Raw genomic sequence first — 21,898 nt, 5'->3', positions numbered from 1 at the left:
CTTTATCATATGAGTAATTTCCACCAATTACTCTTGAGCCAGGAAAGGCTAGTGTTATGTGTTTGGCTTAATGACTTGTATTGGTACACTATGGTTGCTAATGCATATGGGTTTTTTGAATTCACTTTGCAAATTTAAGTCTTAGAGTAACCAGCAACTCCTATGCCATATAATTCTGTCTGAAATTTTTCATTAAAAAAAAATCACATGTGGCATTCTGAAAGCACTTATTATTTACTCTTTTTTTTCCAAGTCTTAGAAACCAGGTCCAAGGTACACTCTATGAGATTGCATCACTCATAACTATATACAAGGTATACTCTATGAGATTGCATCACTCGTAACTATATACTTTCTTCTTGAGTGCTTCCAAATTTTGCTATGATCCTAAGTCTCTCAGTGAATGATATTCATTATAATTTCTGAAATTGATCCTATAAGCTAATTTATTAGGAAAAATATTTAGATAGTATCTCTTTATAAAAATGCAATTATTTTTCTTGTTTATCATGCCTAATTAAATAAGGATCTTCTCAAATATTTTACTATAGGATGCATACTTGATTTTTCCAAATACATTTTTGAACAAGAACAGATTTTTTTTTACCTACAAATAATGATAGTAAAATAAGAGGTAACTGAGTTAAAATATTTTTTCCTGAATTCCAGTGGCTCAATCAGAAGGTGGTATCTTTAAAAATTGTTTAATTTTATGGAAGGATGTCCATATTAATGGACTGGTAGAGAGAGAGAATTGTACTGTTGCCCAGGCTGGAGTGGGCAACCCTCTCTAGATAAATATATAGATATAGATAGATAGATAGATAGATAGATAGATAGATAGATAGATTGATTGATAGAACGAACACAGGTAGAAAATTGAGAATTGTCTTTCATACATAAATGAAATCAAAGCTCATGAAATAACATAATTCAATTTGCTACAACAGTATACAACTCTTTATCACATAAAATGGCAACAGTGAACACATTCATAACATGAGGAAAAGGTTTGGCCACTTCATAGCATTGAAAAATAAGAAGCAAACTATATAAGCTTAAAATTATTCGTAGTAATCAGTATTTCATTATTCAACTTTGTATAGCTTTTCTCTCATTCTTGAACAGAAATGATTAAATCAATCTGATTTGTTTAAAAGTTCACGGCGGAGCTTGAAGCGAGCCAAGATCACGCCACTGCACTCCAGCTTGGGTGACAGAGCGAGACTCTATCTCAAATAAATAAATAAATAAATAAATAATTAAATAAATAAATAAAATTCACCTTAAATACATGCACTTAGATTTTCAAGATATTTCTCAGTTAGAAGTCCCTGAAAAAAGGATTTTTTAGCAGTTTTGAAATAATTAGAAGCTTGTTTTTTTATGTTCTTAAAATTCACGGGATGTTATATTCCACTTACAAGAAAATTTTTTAAATTTGAGATACTTTATATTCAAATTTAGTAGTAAAAATATCCATGAATATTTCACTCTGGTAATATAAGGGGTGAAGCCTCCTCTGAATTATGGTAATACAGACACTTGAAGAACCTATAGTTTCAGTTGTAAAGTTTAGCCAAGGTAGCACACACACACACACACACACACGCACACACATACACACACACGCACACACACATACACACACACAAATAAACCATACAACTTCAGATATTAAAGAGCTGCTCTTCCCAGTGTGTACAGAATTTTTAATTGATTAAAACTCACAATGACAAACTAAAACAAATCTCTATAAAGTCAGGTTATCTGTCATTTCTCATCCATGCAAGGATAGAATTCTGACAGAAATTACAAAATTCATAACACAAAAATCGATTCCCACTCACTGCTTTCACCAATGAGGAATAACATTTCAGCTGTATGGAAATCAGAGATAAAAATATCACAAAACTAGTAGAAATAATTAACCACAGAAGCAGCAATGTTAACGTTCTCTTGCTGCTTGTTTCACTCTAGCAGCCAAGAAAAGATATGCTAGGTCTTAAATAGCCTAGTAGATATAAACTGGTAGCACAGTATACTTAGCTCTATATGGTGCTTCCCCAAGGACATCCTGAAGGAAGCTGCAAAATTGCTAAAGTATACTTTTCAGAAGGTAAAATAGTGATTCATAGTCAAGTATAATATGACCACATACAACATATTTTATTTTATAGATAAATTAATGAGTAAAACAGTAAGATGTTAAATGTGTTCTAAACAGCATTATGGAAGTGGGGCATACATAGGCATTTTTAACATTCAAGTTAATAAATTACATAGAAAATTTATTAATGTCCAAAAGGGCCAATAATCTTCATTGTTTGAGATAATCTATTCCACTGGGCAGAATTTATGTATACCTCCAGCTGTCTAAAATCTCCAAGTTAACCTTGATTCCTACAATTACCAAGACAAAAAAAAAAAAAAAAAAAAAAAAGTTAAACTCAGTATATCATGAAGAAATATTCGGTAGTCTCTTTTGTTTATTTCAAATATTTGAATAATTTTTTGACAAGGAATTTTCAAGGATCTAATCTCAACTCCACTTCAGCCAAAACTTGTTCATCCCTTAAACTCAACTTACTGCAACTCTAAAATCTTAAATCCTACTTATCATTCAGTGTGAACTCTATTAACTACAAACTTTATCTTTCCCTTATTTATACTACATCTAAACTCACACTTTAAAGAGAAACTTTTGATTATAAATACAATATTTACAACTAGTTACCAATATGCCCCTGACTTTCTCCCACCCTATCCAGATCCATGGTTCAACACTGGAACTGCCTTTGTGTCTACACCTTCAAGCTCTTCAAATATGAAACATCTGTACATCCATAAACTTTTTAAAATAATCTTTTATTCTGCAAAAATTTCTATAGAAAACACATCCACTGAAATAAGAGTTGTTGATACAGTCTTGTTGTGTGAGGTATTACCTGGAGTTATTTGTATCACGACTGAGAAAATAAAGGAGCATGGACACCAAGGGTGAGGTTAGAGTGAAAGTTTAATAAGTGAAAGCGGAGGCTCTCTGCAGCAGACAGGGGCCCCAAAAGAGGGTTGCCAGCTATGAGGCTGAGTCTGGGGTTTTTATGGACTGGAAGGGGAGGAATGTGCTGACTGGGCTATAGGTCATATTGGAGAAATTACCACTTAGAAAGAGTATGAAAGTGTAAAGAACCAGTTGGAGGTAGACGTGAAGGCGTGACCTGGGACCTTGGTCCAGGACCAATGAGGGGCTGAAGTGATGATTCACCCTATGCAAATGAAGATAGTCCGCAACCAATTACAGAGAGGTAGGTATATGTAAAATAGGTAAAAAGTAAGAGACTAGGGCGTGCTAAGGAGAAAGAAACGTGTCCAAAAGAGGAGTAGAATTTGTTCATCTGGGTTCATAGAGTAAGCATTTCCATTTAAGGATGCAGGCTCTTTCTTATCCAGGGCTTGCAGTTTGATTTGCCGGCTATTCTTTGTTTGAAGGAGTTTCACCAAGGACCCGCCCTAACTGCCTGCTTGACTGACCAGTTTCTTTCTCCTCTCTCGTTATAACTCTTAGCTCTTTTTAGCCAGATCAAAACCTCCACTGTATGTGTTTGGTTGTTCTCTCAGGATATGATTGCCCTGTGCTATTAAAATATAATTATATTCAGTCAGCACAACCCATAGATTCCCTGTTGTACATTCCTGAGCTCTCTGGTCAAATCAGAGTACATACGTTCTTCTCCATGGAACTGGAATGAAAAGGTTAGATTCTAACCATATTTACTTAATTTTTTAAATGAAGTATTTAGTAGCTCCGTCACTAATTTTAATCCTATATGATTTTAAATCCTATAAATCCGGATGAATCCAATCTTAAATATCTGCTGGATCCCAAATTTTTTAATGTTACAGTGAGTCATATAGCTATCAGAATACTGTTGAGTAAATTTTAAATTGATAAACAAAAGGAAATATGACCACTTCTTCAGCCAGTAATCTAGGGACCAATACCTAATAACAAATATCCAAAAAATGTCCAAGAAACTTCAATAGATAGAAAGCAATAGCTTCTAGAAACTGGGGGATGGGAAAAATGGTACAGTAATTGCTTATGGGAACAGAGTTTCTTTTTGGGGTGATGAAAAATGTCTATACTAGGTAGTAGTAATGATTGTATAACTTTGCAAGTCTACTAACACCTTTAAAAGAGTGACTTTTATGGTATGTAAATTATACCTTGATAAACAAAATAAAATCTGTAGTCTCAGAATTTAATATCTACCCTAATCTTGATTTGTATCACAATTGTCTTCTAGATAAAATATAACCTTAATGGTATCTAGTAAAATAATATTAACAAAATAAAATATATAAAGGAAAATGAAAGATTTTTTGCTTTAAAGTTGTTAGGATACCAGTAAATTTGTTCCAGTTGTTCATGGTCTGTAATCTATGAATGTACAACTAATTAGGAGAAGGTTACTCTTTCATTAAGTTTAGTTAATGTCATGCTCTTCTGGCTAATCAGTTGCTGAGATCTGAATTTCTTACGCTTTATCCAATAAGTACACTATGTTTGACTTCAGGAGACCAGAAAGGACACAGTAATATATTAGGTGTTTAGTTACTCTAATATTTGTTTTTCCTCATTTAATTTTTCCCCAGGTTATTAAGTAGCAAGAACAAAGTAATTCGCCTCTTTCCCCTTATTCCCCTGCTGAAGTAGTATTTGCTTTAAAGAGGAAAAATTATTCTAATAACTCAGGCCTTACTGAGAAACAGAATAGAGATTTTACAAAGAGGCTAGAGAAGCTTAACTTTTTGTCCAGGAATAGGATATATTAAGTTGAACACCATTAGAATAAGCAGCTTTACTAATTTACTAACAAGCCTATGTGTACAATAGTACAAACATTTGATGGCAGAATGATGGCCGTTTCCTAGAAAAATCTGTAACAAACACTATGGATAAACCAAAATCTCAAATCATAGCTTCTTTAAAACTCCGGAATTTTACTATACATAAGCATATTAAACACTTTACTTATTGTTTTGGGGAGGTGTGATTATGATTCAATTATTAGCAAATTAAAAACTCCCTCAAGAAAGTGTGATTTTGACCTAATTTCAGAAACCAACAAACTTCCTACCCTTTTACAGAACTATTTCTATAATTACTTGAATACATGAACATAACCACTGTGACAAATGCAAGAAGTTGACATTTCAAGGACTTTCACAGGCACTGGGTATTATTATCAGGTACAGGAGATGAAAAGATAGAAGTGATGAGGAATGAACAAAGTTCAAGAAATAGAAAGAAAAGTGTCAAATCACAATGTTAATATATCTGAATGTCTTTTCTTTTTTTTTTCTGTTTTTATCATTAAAAATAAAAGCAGAAAGCATCCTCAAGTCTAGTCAGGCATGAGTTAAGTGTCCTGTGTCCCCTCTGCAAAATGTCAATTTGAATAATCAACCTTTCCAGACACTTCTTATTCCACATTCTGTTGAATTTTAAAACTTAAAATATATAATTTTAATATTGAATTTTAAACAGTTTTCAATTTGCTAATTTAGACTTTATTATAATAATATTCCTTATTGGATAAAGTATTTTGTTAGTGCATATTGTGATGTTATTTAATTTAAATTGCAACATAATTACAAATTATTTGAATTTATATCACATACATGAGTTCTATCTTATATTAAGAATGGAACTTATTAGACTTGTTACTATGAATATATATGTACAAAAGAAGCCAGATTTTTAAAATTCATACTGTTATTTTGATTCTTTATATTTCGGAAATTCTACACTACATTTCAGGAATACAAAAGAATAGAAAGATAAAGAGAAATTATTGCCAATAATATTGCTGAACCAATCAATATATTAACCTAATTGTATCTTCAGTCATATGAGATAATTCAAATTCTTCTATATAATAAAATATTCAGAAAGGCAAAAAATGTTGAAAGATCAGTATGCTCTACATCTTGTTACTAAATACTGTTGAACTGACCACATTGTAATAGCAAGCAAAGAAACAGCTTTATCAGAATTGGGTATTTTAGTGTTCTTATCTTTGAAAAAGAAATCACATGTCCTGGTCAGCATTTTCAAGGACAGATGTAGTAATACTATCCTCTCCCCTGGGTATGGTTATTCTTTGACATTTCTTTAAGATACTAAGATGTATGCTTAAGATTTCTCTTAGACTGGACAAAATGAAATGTACGTTGTAAGGAAAATCCTTAATTCTGTTTTACTTGTTGTAGTATGAGTGTGCATACTTCTAAAACATTTCAACAAGGTTGGAATGGCTTTTTAAAACATATTTTAAAAAAATACATAATTGACTAAATGAGCATTTCAAGCTACTCCATAAATGAAACACTGCAGCAAGTTTCATAGTGATTATAGAACTATTTTTACACTCTACCTAATACATTTTAAGTATGTTCTATTTTAGAGGATTTGCTTTCAGAAACTATCAGCAGAATTGTAAAAAATAAAAATAAAAAATTCAACAGTAAGCTAAAGATTATCACACTATTAGCATGTTTAAACTAAATTGAGACTGCAGGATTTCTGAGGATTTTTATGTTTTCAGAAGAATATGTTAACAAAATCTTTTTTTTTACAGCAGTGGATAATTATTCTGTATTTTCTAAGTAAAGGGATTATTCAAAAGCAGAGCTTAGTCTACCATGATGAATGAAAAAACCATGAAGTGTATATTGGCTTTAGAAACATGTAGATCACTAAGGATGCTTTTAAGAGCTATTTCAGTGTAACAGAGCTCACACTTTGACATATGCTCTATTTCCAGAGCTGTTGTCAGCATTTGCTTTTGGACTTTTGAAATTTTAATGCCTAAGTTTAAAAGCTTCCCTAGATACCAGTTAGGGTGAACTGCAAACATTATTTTTTACATACAGTACAAAAAGAAAACAAATTTTTTGGTTTGAAAATATTATCTATTTTCTGGGAAAATATTAATAAAATAATCCTTGTTTGTGTAAGGGTATCTGATAATTTGGTTCTCAGGCTAGTGTCTATATGCATATTACACAGGCTAGTGTGTGTGTGTGTGTGTGTGTGTGCGCGCGTGCGTGTATGTATGTATACATATATTGGTGCTTCCAATAAGTTCTATCAAGTAGAATCAGTCATTTGAAGTGATTAATATTCTCATCTGAGCAATACAGTTATTTAAAACTGATCATACTTCAGTCAGATAAACTTTTGTTGTAAAAAATCATAATATTAATTTCAAGTTGTTTCTAGTACATACATATTGAAATATCATATAGGTAAAGGGAAAATTATTTATATCATCCTCAATCATGGCCGAAATGCAATCCACTCAACTAACTGAATGAATAAACATACATTTTTACAATGCTTAATATCTGTTGTTTTCATAATGTCATTACTTTTTATACGTATTTTAGACAAAATCTGTCTCTGAAAAGTTATAAATGTTGAAGAAAACAGACAAAAAATAAAAGTTTAGAACTGTGAATATGAAAATGCAAAAAGCATAAACAGATCAATTTTTTAAATGAAAAAATATTATTAATGACTGTACATACAAATAAAGCTACACAGACACTAAGAGTCCTTCACAATTTCTTGTATTTACAAAATTATTCCAACATTTTCAGTCATCAGTGAAAGACTGATTTTGCTACTTCTCAGAATTATTTTTTAGTGTTTAAATACTCAATTTTAATTTCACCACTCTCTTATTAATGTCTGAAGATAGACTGTAGAAAACAGGATATCAATTCTCTATCAAAGCATTGTAAACAAAACAAAACTCAATATATTCTAAGACCTTAGTATATTTGCAGAAGATTTTATGTTAACTAAATACATCTTTTTTCCCACTAACCCATTCTACCTCTCAAGTGTTAACATTTTTTTTTTCCACATTATAAGATGATCATCTGGGCAAGGGGGTTCACACCTGTGGTCCTAGCTGCTGAGGAAGCTGAGGCAGGAGAATCAGTTGAACCAAGCATTTGGAGGCTGCAGTGAATCATGATAACACCACTGCACACCAGCCTGGATGACAGAGTAAGACCCTGACTCTTAAAAAATAAATAAATAAATAGATAGGCAATGTATTCAATATTAACGTTTTTGAAAAAATAAACATTATTAAAAAATAAGAGATCCTACATAGCAGGAGATTAATGAATGCAACACCATTGAAATTATTTACTTAAGTACTAATGCTAGACATGTAACTAGAAAGTCCACTGTCAGTCTATATATAGAATTCAAAATGCTACTGCTAATTCTGTGTGCCATCCACTTGATCCTATGCTCCCTTATGTTCCGTTTCACGGAATTCTACTGGGTATGCCAACGGTCATTGTGTCACATGCTAAAAAGTGTTTCATAAATGCTGGATTAAACAAAATAAACCAGATAGCCAGGACCTTTAACGTGTATCACAACTCTTTGGGATGGCTATGAAGCGGGCAACATTAAATCAAAGCCCTACTGAAACCAGGCAGATAACAAAAGTAATCATGCAGAGAAGGCCAGGACGCTGGCACTAGAGGTTGTGACCTAATGTAGAAAAGCCATGATCAAACACAAATGCCAACCAATGTAGCCAGATCTTTCCAGAGAAGATACACATTTGGCCTATAATTTCAAATCTCCAGGTTTATTAATGTTGACTTGAATTTAAAAGAAGAAAAATAATCAATGAAGTGTAAATAAAAAATATAGTTAGACCAGATAAGATTGGTACAATTTGAGAAACCTGGTATACATGTTTCTCAAACTTCCTTGCCCACAGACCTTTATTAAGAGGACCTACTAATTTCCTAGGACTCTGCAGAATGGCCTCAAAAATGTTGCCTTAGACAGCAAGCATCCTCCCTTCCTAGATCAGTATGGTGTGCATAATTCTGAACACAAAGCATGAATTATTTGAGTGTATTCAAATTGAAATCAAAATTAATTTGAAAGGCTTGTTAAATGTTTGTGTAGAAATATTTCTCTATCGCTTGGAAATTTATGTGAAAATAAGCTGACCATGCTTCTGACCAAGCGTAAAGATATGCTTACTCTAAACTTTTGTTTAATTCCCATGGAAAAACAAAAAATAATAATAATTGATTTGTAAGAAAGGAATAACATTAAAATTGATTGGATAGGAAAGATAGAATTCATTTTTTAAAACTATTTTAAATATCAAAGTAGCTTGGGAATACTTTAAAATTTATAATTTTGGTCAAAATTAGTGACACTCTCAAACAACAGGACTGTATTCGCAAAATAACTTTTCTGGGACAAAGAGCCTTTTTCCTTACTGTCTTTCGTTTTTCTTCTAATTCCATGCCTCATTCTAAAATTAGTTCAGGGAGCCTGCCAGTTGTCTACATACATACCTAGCACAGACATAAAAGGCATAGCATGGATGTGTTGAATCATATGGCAATTATTTTCTTCCCCTGGTGTCAACTTGGTCCATACTCATAACCCTGCAGATGAGATATGGCACCCGAAATTACCCATGGCAAATGTGGCTTTCTAGTTTTTTATTTATTTTTTTATTTTATTTTATTTTATTTTATTTTTTTGACTTCTGAAATATCTGTCCTCATTCCAGGGGAAACACTTTATATTTATATGTCTAGAACCACTAGAAACCAGATACACCTATAAAGATAAATTAGACTCACTTCCATTTTCTCAAAGGGGATATAAACCCCCATGCACTCCTATGATTGGGAAATTCTAAAAAATTATAACTTGAAGTCACAGAATATGATGGTTAACTGTATGTGTCAACTTGACTGGGACAAGAGTTCGCCAGGTTAGATATTACTTTTTGATGTGTATGTGATATTTCCGGAGGAGATTATTATTTGCATTGGTGAACTGAGTAAAGCAGATGGCTTTCCTAATTGTGGGTGTGCTTTATCAAATTCATTGAGGACCTGAATAGAATAAAAGGCAGAGAAGAATTTGTCCCTTTTTTTCTACCTCACTACTTGTACTGGGTTATCTGATCTCATCTTCCCCTGTTCTTGGACTGCAATTTACATAGGCATTCCTAGTTTTTACATTTTCAGACTTGGGCTGAATTACATCACTGGTTTTTTTGGGTTTCGTGTTTGCAGATGGCAGATTGTAAGACTTCTCATCTTCCATAATTTTGTGAGCCAATTACTCATAATATTACCCATAATATATCTCTCTCTAATACCCAAGGTATAAAATAAGTAAAAAGGTAAGCATGAAATCAAATTTGCTGATTTTAGGAGCTACTCCTCTCTCTTTCACAGCTTTGGTGATGAGAATAAGAGTTCATTTCCTGGCTCCTTAGTGAGTATTTTGTTTTTGGGTAGAAGATTCATGGGATCTAAAGAGAATGTATAATTGTGAAATGTTCATATTTGGGGGAGAGCTCTGCAATATTCAGAAAGATTGAGACAATTTTGGAATAAAGTATTAGAACTATATTACAACAGAGTTGGCTGTACAAGATTCGAGCTAGAGAGTCACTCTACCCAAATGTCACTGATAGGTTGGAATATCAGATGAAAGTGACACAGAAAATTGCCCCGGAGCTCCAAAGGGGTCCGACCTATTAATATGTGGTCCCTGAAGTAGTGGAAGTAATGTCCTAGAGTGCCACAAGGTCTTAGTCTATGAAGTAAAGCTTCTCCTCTAATGTAGGTATTGTCTTCTGCTGAGACTTGGCCTTCAGCTGCACTTTGTAAAACTCCAATTTAAGGACCATTCAGTGAAACCATATTTAGTTGCCAGAGGTTTGTGTATACGTACTTTTTGGTAGTCATGACAACCAAAAAAAAAAAAAAAAAAAAAATTGAGCAGCACCACAGCAGATTTACTGATTTCAATATAGAGATTCTCAGTGGTGATCATCTATGAATGTTTTGAGTCAAGGACACTTGAGTCTGATTACCATTCCAAGGGACATTTGAAGACTGTGTCATAGTTCCATTTCCATCTGTAAGAGTGCAGTAGGGAGATGGCGGGTTATGTCCTTTTCTTTCCTACCGTATCTTCAGGTGGGTTTAGCTGGCTGTATTAAAGAAGTAACTACTGGCTTGTGACTCCAGGGTACATTTGACCAGAGGTAGACAGCCCAGGTGATGTTAGAATACTGGTATCCCGGCTGGCTTAATATTCAATTATAGGGTGCTTTTTATATCGTTCAATCACTGCTTGTGCTCAATGAGGCAAAAATAGAGGCCACTGTCAGTTTTGGCTGCATTCTCCATAGTCAAAAATACATTCCTTTTCAAAAGGAACCCCCTCACCTTAAAGAACCCATGTTTGTGGAAGTTGACATACTATCCATTTGTCCATACAATTAAATCTTGGAACTGAAATACAAAACATGTTACTTGCTCCCAATATGTGGTCATGACAGTTTCATTAGCCACTGAGTAGGGACAGCATGGCATGGCAGGCTCACTCATCACTCCACTTTCTTGTAGATAAGAAGCTACAGCATCTGTCAAGAGCAGTAAGTGACTTGAGATGACTACTTGAAGATGTATCATGGTATCAGCTAGTTAGTTAGGAAGTAGTTTTCTAGCTTCGTACATATAGTTTTTCCTCTCCACTTGTGGTCTGTTGGTAAAAGAATCAAGTTTTAAAAATTATTATACCTAATTATTTATATTTAGCAATTAAAATGGTAGCATCGTGTAACTGTCAAGTTGGGTTCAAATCCTGGTGTCATCATATATCAGTTACATGATTTTATGTTATTTTTCATCCTGTTTTAACAATAGATAACAATGGTATTTTCCTGACAGAGTTACTCTGTAATCAGACACATAACTGTATCTAAAGCCCTAAAAAATATTTTTGGAACATTATATTATTGAAATATAAATTACCATATAAGATGTGCAACAACAACATCAATATGATGATGATGATGATGATGTCAATGTCATTGTCTGACTTGCACATTTAACCTACATCCTCTTTTTCCTAACATGCATGTTATTTCTTACATTACAAAATGTATCATTACTTATAATTTATATCATGATCTTATTATCATGAAACACTCTTGTAATGCTGTTGTTTCTTTTCTATTTAATTTTAATGAAACCTTATCTGTTTTGTTAAATCTAGGAGTATTTTGAAATGAAATAAACTCATTTACACATATACCTAAAAGTGCTGTCAAATAATATTGTTATTGTTATAATTTTATAGATGAAATAACAATAATTTGTTCTATGAAACTCTACTGAATCTCAAAATACAATATTTAGGTAAACACTAATATTTGACTGGGAAGTCATGGGTTACATGTTTAGGGTTAAATTATTCTATTTTATGTTTTCTGACTCAGGAATAAATATAAATTCATACATGTCAACTTATAATCTCTACCTCTAATATGTGATTGGAAGTGGTAAATAATCTATTTGAATAAGGTAAAGTTGCACACATTGTAACATATTTTAATTATTCTATTCTATAAGGGAAATTGCCATTTTTATTTATCTCTTATTTATATATTTTTAAAATAAATGTTAAGTATAAGAATATTTTCATTAAGTTTCAGTTTTCTTGTATAAAATTGTTTCAGCTACTAAAAATATTGAAAAACAAGTGATAGTCCCGGAGCTCAACAAGAGAACATTTATAATTTTTCATTTTCATGTATTTGATAATCATATTAAATTTGCATATGACTTTCTAAATTGTATTAAAAATACATAAATATTATTTAAACATTAAAATAGCAAGAAAAGGGTAAGAAAAAAACTGTTGATGGCGATACTATCAATCAAGAGAACATTAGCAATTCCTTCTTATATTCTATAATAAAATTTGCTGTATAGAAATGATTGCATTGAAATTATTGGAATATTTGAATGCAACTTCAAACTATGAAAAATGAGGCTTTCATTGCTGTAAAATAAATTAGGAAGCAATATTTTGCTAGCAAAGGCTTTTCAGTAACACAGTTCATAACTATTCATGGTACCATTAACAGATGTCTTTGCTCGTTCTGTGAGCTGCCTAATGATGTTGTTGTATTTGGCATTACTTTAAATTTAAAATGAATGTAGATAACTTGCTCTAAGTGATAATAAAATGAACTCTGATATAGAGATCCTGTGGGAAATTATGTAATAATCTTACCAACATAACTAATTTTCTTTTTCCGAAATCGTGATTCCCACTACACATATAGAGCTATCAAAAGTATTGTTTAACATCATCATTTCCATATTAACATTTCAGTAAATTACACAAATATAAAATTTCATATAAGAAACAAAACATTCCGTTTGGAGAACAAGTTTTTACTTCTAAATTAAAAGTAATATAAAGTCAATATTAAATATGTTGTATGTTGCTTGTTTACACCAAAAATACTTAATAGGATTGATTTCTCTAAAATACTGACATTCTAGTGGCCAGAATACTACAAGTGAGATAAATTATTTAAAAAAAAAGAAATCATAGATAAATTGGCTTTTGCTAATCATCTATTAGAATCAAATTTCTAAGAACATTTAATAATTCATATGTAAAACCTGCAGTAGAGCAGTCTTACATTTATTATAAATACATACACATACTTGTGTATGGTGCCTGTCAGAACCTCTGTATATGGTAGAAAAATTTCTGTGACTTTTTAGATTTAGGTAATTAATTTAAACCAAAACATTGACTCTTCATTGTGAAATTGCGATAAAAATAGCTACCTTATGTTGTAGTAAGAATTTAATTAGATAAGGACTAAAATTGTCTAGTTTAATTTCTCATACGTCACATGTTCTAAATGTTAGTGGATATATTCTATCAATTCTTTTGACACTGGTACTAGAGGCAGGGAGCTGGGTGGTAGATCTTCAAATAAGTAACACTAGAAACTTCTAAAGATATATAAGCTTATGAAAATGAAAACTGCAAAATTCCCACTCAAAATTCCCTTTTTCCTATGCTTACCTCAATGTCACTTTAAAAGCAATGGTTAGTAATTATTTACAATGGACAGGTCCTAAGCAATATATTATAAAAGAGATTGAAAAAAGAAAGAAAACACTTAAAGAATCAGATAAACTATAGGCATGGAGAATGCAATTCTTGCTCTTTTCCATTATTTTGCCTAAGAGAGTATTTTGTGTAAATTCAGAACACATTTACTAAACACTATCAGTAGTCTATAACAATTTATCTATGTAATAATATTACACAACTGAACTATTCATCTCTCATAGATATTCCACATAATACTTCCCAACTTGGAATTTGATTGTCTTACATGTTTCCTGACAAAGTTGAATTCAGTCTCTACGTATGCACTAGGTCCCTTCTTTATGCGCTTATGCAGACATATCAAAATAAGAGTATTTTTAAGAACAGTTAATCATATGATTTCATATCTAAAAAACTCTAAAGACTTTATACAAATTTTTTGATTTGATAAATGACTTAAGAAGAGATTCATGATACAAAATTGATGTACAAAAATCAGTAACATTTGTACACATCAATAATGACCAAGCTGAGAACAAAATCAAAAAGGCAATCCCATTTACAATAGCTGCAAAGAAAGAAATATGTGGGAATATATTTAACCAATAATATGAAAGAGCTGTACAAGAAAAACTACAAAACACTGATGATAAAAATTGTAGATGACACAATCAATAGAAAAACATAATATGCTCATGGATCAGAAGTATTAATATTGTTAAAATGACCATACTGCCCAAAGCAATCTGCAGATTCAATGCAATCCCCAGCAAAAAACTAGTGTCATTTTTCACAGAATTAGGAAAACTAGTCCTAAAATTCAAATGAAACCAAAAAAGAGCCCAAATAGCCAAAATAATCCTAAGCAAAAAGAACAAAGCTGGAAGTGTTACGTTACCTGACCTCAAAATATTCTACAAGGCTATATTTACCAAAACAGCATACTACAGGTATGAAATTAGACACATATACCAAAGAAACATAACAGAAAACCCCAAAATAAAGCCATTTAACCAGAGCCAAATGATTTTTGACAAAGTTGAGAAAACCTTATACTGGGAAAAGGACACACTTTTTAATAAATGGTGCTGGAAAAAATGAATTGTCATATGCAGAAGAATGAAACTGGACCCCTGTCTCTCACCATATATATATAAAAAAATCAATTTAAAATGGATTAAAGACTTAAATGTAAGATCTGAAGCTATACAAATACTAGAAGAAAAACCTCAGGAAAACACTTCTGGACATTGGTCTAGGCAAAGAATTAATGATTAAGAACTCAAAAGCATAGGAAACAACAACATCAACAAAAACCAGACAAATGGAACTTCATTAAACTAAAAAAATTCTTCACAGGCAAAGGAAATAACCAACAGAATGAACAGCTAACCTGCAGAGTGGAAGAAAATATATTGGCAAACTATGCATCTGGTACAGGACTTATGTCTTGTTCCATAATATACAGGGCACCCAAACACCTCAAGAAAATTTAACATGTCTATTCATCCAAACAGCATGAATAGACACTTTTAAAAGGAGACAAGTTGTAGATATGTTAATTTTGATATTTTAATTGTACCTCCATGAACCTGTGCTGGGTGTTTATTATCATTAAAAAAATCCAGAGGTGAGGAGATAAGTCATATCTTGGAGATATAAGTTTGAGGAAATCTTCAAGGGAGAAAGAACAAAGAGGAATGAATCCTGGAATTACACATATAATAAGTATAACAATTCTGAGAGTGTAGAAAGTGAATAGGCCAGACAAAAGAAGAAGAAATGTGGTGACCTGGAAATAGGGGGAGAGGGGGATGTAATAAGAATGGTGATGACCCATATGTTATATATTGGTCTTTGATGAGCTTGGCAGGAGCAAATTTGGTGAAACCATGTAGTTAAAGCTTGTTTAGACAAAGGATCCAAGAGCATGGGAAAATGTACATAGAAGACATCAGATGGAGCCAACTCTTTCAAGAACGTTTTATGAAGACATGGGCAGAGAAAGTGTGGTGTTATCCAAAAGAAGAAAAACTAATTTGGGTAAAGATGTTATTAAAGTGTTAGGGTGAAGATAGAACAAGATTGTAGAATAAAACTTTCTAGTGACAATTCTCTCAGGAGCATCAATTCAAACAACTATTTATGCAAGAAAATATCATCTCAAAAACTAAAGAAACCAAGTAAAAGATCACAAGATATGGTTTAAGCATAATAACAAGAAAAGACACAATACAGAGAATAGAAAAGACAGTCTTACATTGCCTATACCACCCCTACCCCAGCACCAGGTTGTGCAGTGAGAGCGATAATCTGTCTTCTTGGAGAAGGGAGAGGAAAAAGGGGAGTGCAGACACTTATCTGAAACTCAGCACCAGCCTCACTACAATAAAACACAGCACGGGACACTACTCTATGATATTGATTTCAGGCTGGTGCTAGAGGACAGATTCTAGACCCACCCCAAAATGGAAGAGAATCTGCTGCTCTGGCACGATGCATTGGAGTCCCAACCTGCTTCACCACCAGCTGAGTAAAGCAACCATGGGCCCTACATAAATATCAGTAACAGTAAGGCCATAGTGGTTGCAGGCTTTGTATAAGCCCTAGGGTTGATACAGCATGGTATCAGCTATAATGGCCTCAGGATTATCTGTTACCCCTCGTTTAACTCCAGATACTGAAGAACAGAGAGAGACTCTTACTGAGGGATAAAAGTGAAAAATGAGAGAGGGACTTTGCCTGGGAACCCATGAAACTCTCCTTGGTCTCCCCCAGAACCATTAGGGTGGAGAAACTCAGAATGTGCAATAATGGCACAGTGAACCTGGACTTAGGGTACACTCTAGTGCTGAAATGGTTGCGGTGACCAGGGGCTTTGGGAATTCAATAGTCAGTTACCTTTGAATTCTTGGAAGGTCATCTGAAGAAGGATATGTACAAGCAAGGTCAGACTGTAAAGACTGGACCAAATAACTAATTATTTAACACCCAGACACTGATGTATGTTCACAAACATTAAGGCCATTCAGGGAAATTCGATCTCACCAAAATGACTAAATAGGGTACCAATGACAAACTCTGGAGAGAGATACGCCTGATGTCTGAAACAGAGAATTCATAATAGCTCTTTTTAGGAATCTTAACAAACTGCAAGAAAACATAAAGAAGCCATTCAAAAATTTATCACAGGAGTTTAACAAAGAGACTGAAATAATAGTTTAAGGGAGAGATAGCATTAGGAGATATACCTAATGTAAATGATGAGTTAATGAGTGCAGCACACCAACATAGCACATGTATACATATGTAACAGACCTGCACATTGTGCACATGTACCCTAGAACTTGAAGTATAATAATAATAATAAAAGAAATAATAGTTAAAAAAAATCAAACAGAAAGCCTATAGCTGAAAAATACAGTGGATGTACTGTATGAATTGTGGATGAATTGTAATGTGTAAACCACTCATGTCTTTAAGTAAAATACTAAAAAACAAAATGGTTAAAAATGATAATAACTACAACAATTTGCTGCCCCAGCAGGATACACCCAAGATAAACAAAATAATAAGATATAAATTGAAACATCAAAAAGCCAAATGCACGTGGGCAAATGGAGTTAAAGTGTAGAGATTTTTAGTTGTGTTTACTTGCTTATTTTCTTTGTAATGAAAGTTGTTATCATTTTAAAATACTTTGGTATAAATGTAAGCTTTTTTCTCACTTTTATTTTAGATACAGGGGCTACATGAGCACATTTGTTACATGGAAATACAGTATAATGCTGAGGTTTGGAGTACACATCCTGTCACCCAGGTAGTAAGCATAGTACCCAATAGGTAGTCTTTTAACCAAGCCCTCCCTCCTTCCACACTCTAGGAGTCTGCAGTGTCTATTGTACTCATATTTATATGCATATGTGCTCAATGTTTAAATTGCACTTATATGTGAGAACATATGGTATTTGGTTTTCTGTTCTTGCATAAATTTACTTAGGATTTTGGCCTCCAGCTCCATCTATGTTGCTGCAAAGAATATGATCTCATTCTTTTTGATGGCTACACATGAATCTTAAAATTCCTATGGAAAAGTAAAACAAAACAAAACAAAATAAAACAAAACAAAATAAACCCTTAGATAGCCAAAACAATCTTCAGCAAAAAGAACAAAGCTGGGAGTCATCACATTAATTAATTTTAAAATATACTACAGAGCTATAGTTATGAAAACAACATGTTATTTGGTGTAAAAACAGACACATAAACCAATGGGACAGAATAGAAAATGTAGAAATACATCCATGCATTTACAACTGACTAACTTTTGACAAAGGCACTCAAAACACATATTGGCAAAAGAAGTTTCTTCAACAAATGGTGTTGGAAAAACTGGATATCCACATGGATAAAAATTAAACTAGACCCCTATTTCTTACCATATGTGAAAATCAAATAAAAATGAATTAAATGGTTAAATGTAAAGCCTGAAATTATGAAACCACCAGAAGAAAACCTAAGGAAAACACTTCAAAAAACTGGGATGTGCAAGTATATTTTGAATAAGACCTCAAAAACACAGGCATCAAAAGAAAAATTGAAAAAATTAAATTACATCAAATTAAGAAGTTCTCCATAACAAAAGCAAAAATTAACAGAGTGAAGATACAACCTATGGAATGGAAAAAAAATTTGCCTACTATACATCTGATAAGGCATTAATATCCAAATATACATAAGGAGCTCAAATAACCCAATAACAAGAACACAAATAACCAGATTCTAAAAATGAGCAAAGGAACTCAATAGACATTTCCCAAAATGAGACATACAAATGGCCAACATGGTTATGTAAAGATACTCCACATCACTAATTATCAGATAAATGAAAATTAAATCCAAAATGAGATAGCACCTTTTACCTGTTAGAATGATTTTTCTCAAAAAGGCAAAAGATAGCTAGTAGCAACCACTCAAAGAAAAGAGAAAACTTGCATACTCTTAGTGGGAATGCAAATTAATACAGCCATTATGGAAAATGGTATGGAGCTTCCTCAAAATACTGAAAATAGGACTGCCATAAGATCTAGCAATCCCACTACAGGGTATATATTTAAAGAAATTGAAATCAGTATGTCAAGGAGTTAGAAGGATTTCCATGTTCATGACCATATTACTCATGGTAGCCAAGATATGTAATCAAATTAAGTATCTATGAACAAATAAATGGATAAAAGAAATGTATTATATGTACACAGTTGAATACTACTCAGTCTTAAAGAAGAAAAAAGGTCTGTCACTTATGACAATGTGGATGAACATGGCAGACATTATGTTGAGTGACATGAGACAGGCACAGAAAGGCAAATACCACATGGTCTCATTGATACGTGTAGTGTAAAAAAGTTGAACTCATACAAGTAGAGAGTAGAATGGTGGTTACTAGGATTTGGGGGAGAGGAAGGAGACTGATGAGATGTGGGCCAAAATATTAAAAAGTTCAGTGCAATAGGAGGAAGAAATTCAGGAGACGTATTGTACAATATGGTGACTATAGTTAATAAAAATGTATTATGAAAATTGTTAAGAAAATAGATTTTAAGTGTTCTCACCACAAAAATAAGTATGTGAGAAAATGCATCTTAATTAGCTCGATTTTGCTATTTCACAGTGTATTTATTTCAAAACAACACGTACACAATAAATACATATGATCTGTATTTGTTGATTACAATTTTAAAAATAAATTGTACATTGTTATTACATCATACATTTTATTAGTAGTCATACCACTGTATACATATTTACCAAATAAAAGCTTTAACTGAGAAACAGGAGTTTTTGGGCAAGTTTTAACATTGTTAATCAATAAATATATCCAGTAACTAGTCATTCAGTAACACTAGTTTTTTGATGTGAATATTGTGATGCCTTCTAGTTGAATAGCTCATTTGTTATGTAGCCTTTTTAATCCAAATGATTAGATGAATTAGAAAAAAAGCACACAAAATAAAAAATATAAATAAAAATGAAAATTAGGTTGAAGACATAGGCTGCCTAGAGAGTTCTCACTTTTTCACTCAATTGTGATATATGTTTAATTGTACTTTCTTAGGTTTTTCTGACTTAGTTTTTAATGTTTTTCTAATGTGACTGGAATGTATGCTTAATTTTAGGTAGACGTTTGAAAGAATCCAAGCACCACATTTCTGTCTTGTTCAGGACACTGAGTTAATCTTATAATATTGTAATAAATATATCTCCAAGCTGTTACTGGGGTTACCATTAATGTTAGACACACATTCTATTTCCCTCTTGGAGAGACAGCATACACAATAAATAAAATTGTTCATAATATATAATTTTATCAAAATATATAATTTTCATAAATACAAAGACTATTCATGAGTACATTCAAATAAATGATGATATAATCAATCTTGCGTCTAAAAGTTTTATTTAAAAATTAATTCTCCAGTGATTAAAATGATTTATAAGGAAGTTATCCAGATATGTTGCAACCCTAGAATCACAATCGTCTATAGTAGGGACTGATGGCATTTTATTATTAAATGTCAATTTTAACCGGCTTATTAGTCTTGATATTTTAATAAGGACTGGCTTTTTATAATGAATGTGGGACTCTTTAATCCCACACATAATTAGTTCATTCTGATGTGTTCTACAGATTGTCAAAAATCATAGAATATCTCCAAGAGTAACCCCTAAGAGATTTCCTTTTCCATTATTTTGGAAGTAACTAAAATAAACTTAATAAAGTTACTCATATCTCAAATGTTTTCTGTTACAACTAGTGTACATATGATTTTTCATATCCCGTATTCATTTAAAAATAATTTACGTCTATATACATTTTAGTTTATAGGTATTCTAAGAGTTGGGAATTCTGATTTAAAGAAAAAATTCAAGAGAGAAAGAGACAAACTGTAAAATTTTTCATCCTTTAAATCCTTCCCTCCTTCTTCCATTCTTTCATCTCAAAAAATTGCACAAAATCCATGGGATACAATATATTTATTATACTTTAAATGGAAGATTATTGCTGTAATCTTTTAATTAGTTAAAGACAAACATGGTTAACATATTTGTCCTATCCATATGGTTTATATATCAAGCTTTGCATTTATGGTCCATATAAATTTCAGCCATGAGTCTTCCCTCACAGTATATAAAATGATATAGTAACCAATAATATAAGCCATTAGACTTCCAACTGACGTATGAGTATCTCTAGAAATAATGCAAAGCTGTCAAAAAGGTAACTAAGCAGAGTATTTTGAGGAATTCAATTTCTAGGTGTTCAACTTTCATATATATTACATTCCGCCATGTTTCTAAAAAACCAATTAACTTATTAGCAATTGAAAAATGGGAAAATTATGTTGAATGAAGTGGACATATGTTGGAATACGTACTATTTTCTATAGTAAAGAGAGCCAGATTATCATAAATGAAACTAAAAATCTTTAGCAGAAAAGGAGAAAGTTTGGCTACTGCTCAGAGATAATCCTTATTTTCTTTCTTTACAAAAACATCATAAAATGAATGCCTGTAACAGATTATCCTTAAAGGTGCACATCCCTAGCCTTGGAATAGTTCTAGGCTCCTAGCTTGTTGATACTTCTTCTAGTGCTTAGAGGCACAGTTACATCTGCATAATCTCAGGGTCCACAAGCTAGTGTTTCTACTTTATTTCTCATTTTGGAGGGCACATTTTTTTCTATCTTTGTAGGAAATCTATAGCCATAGTGAGCTTCTTACCTTAGCTAACGGAGTTACTTCTCAAATTTCTCAGTGTTTTTGTTGTTGTTGCCCTTGGTAATTTGTGTGTGTGTGTGTGTGTGTGTGTGTGTTTATTTT

Source organism: Chlorocebus sabaeus, chromosome 7 (assembly GCF_047675955.1).
Source record: "Chlorocebus sabaeus isolate Y175 chromosome 7, mChlSab1.0.hap1, whole genome shotgun sequence".
Lineage (NCBI taxonomy): Eukaryota > Metazoa > Chordata > Mammalia > Primates > Cercopithecidae > Chlorocebus > Chlorocebus sabaeus.
Note: the sequence above shows the minus strand (reverse complement) of the source record.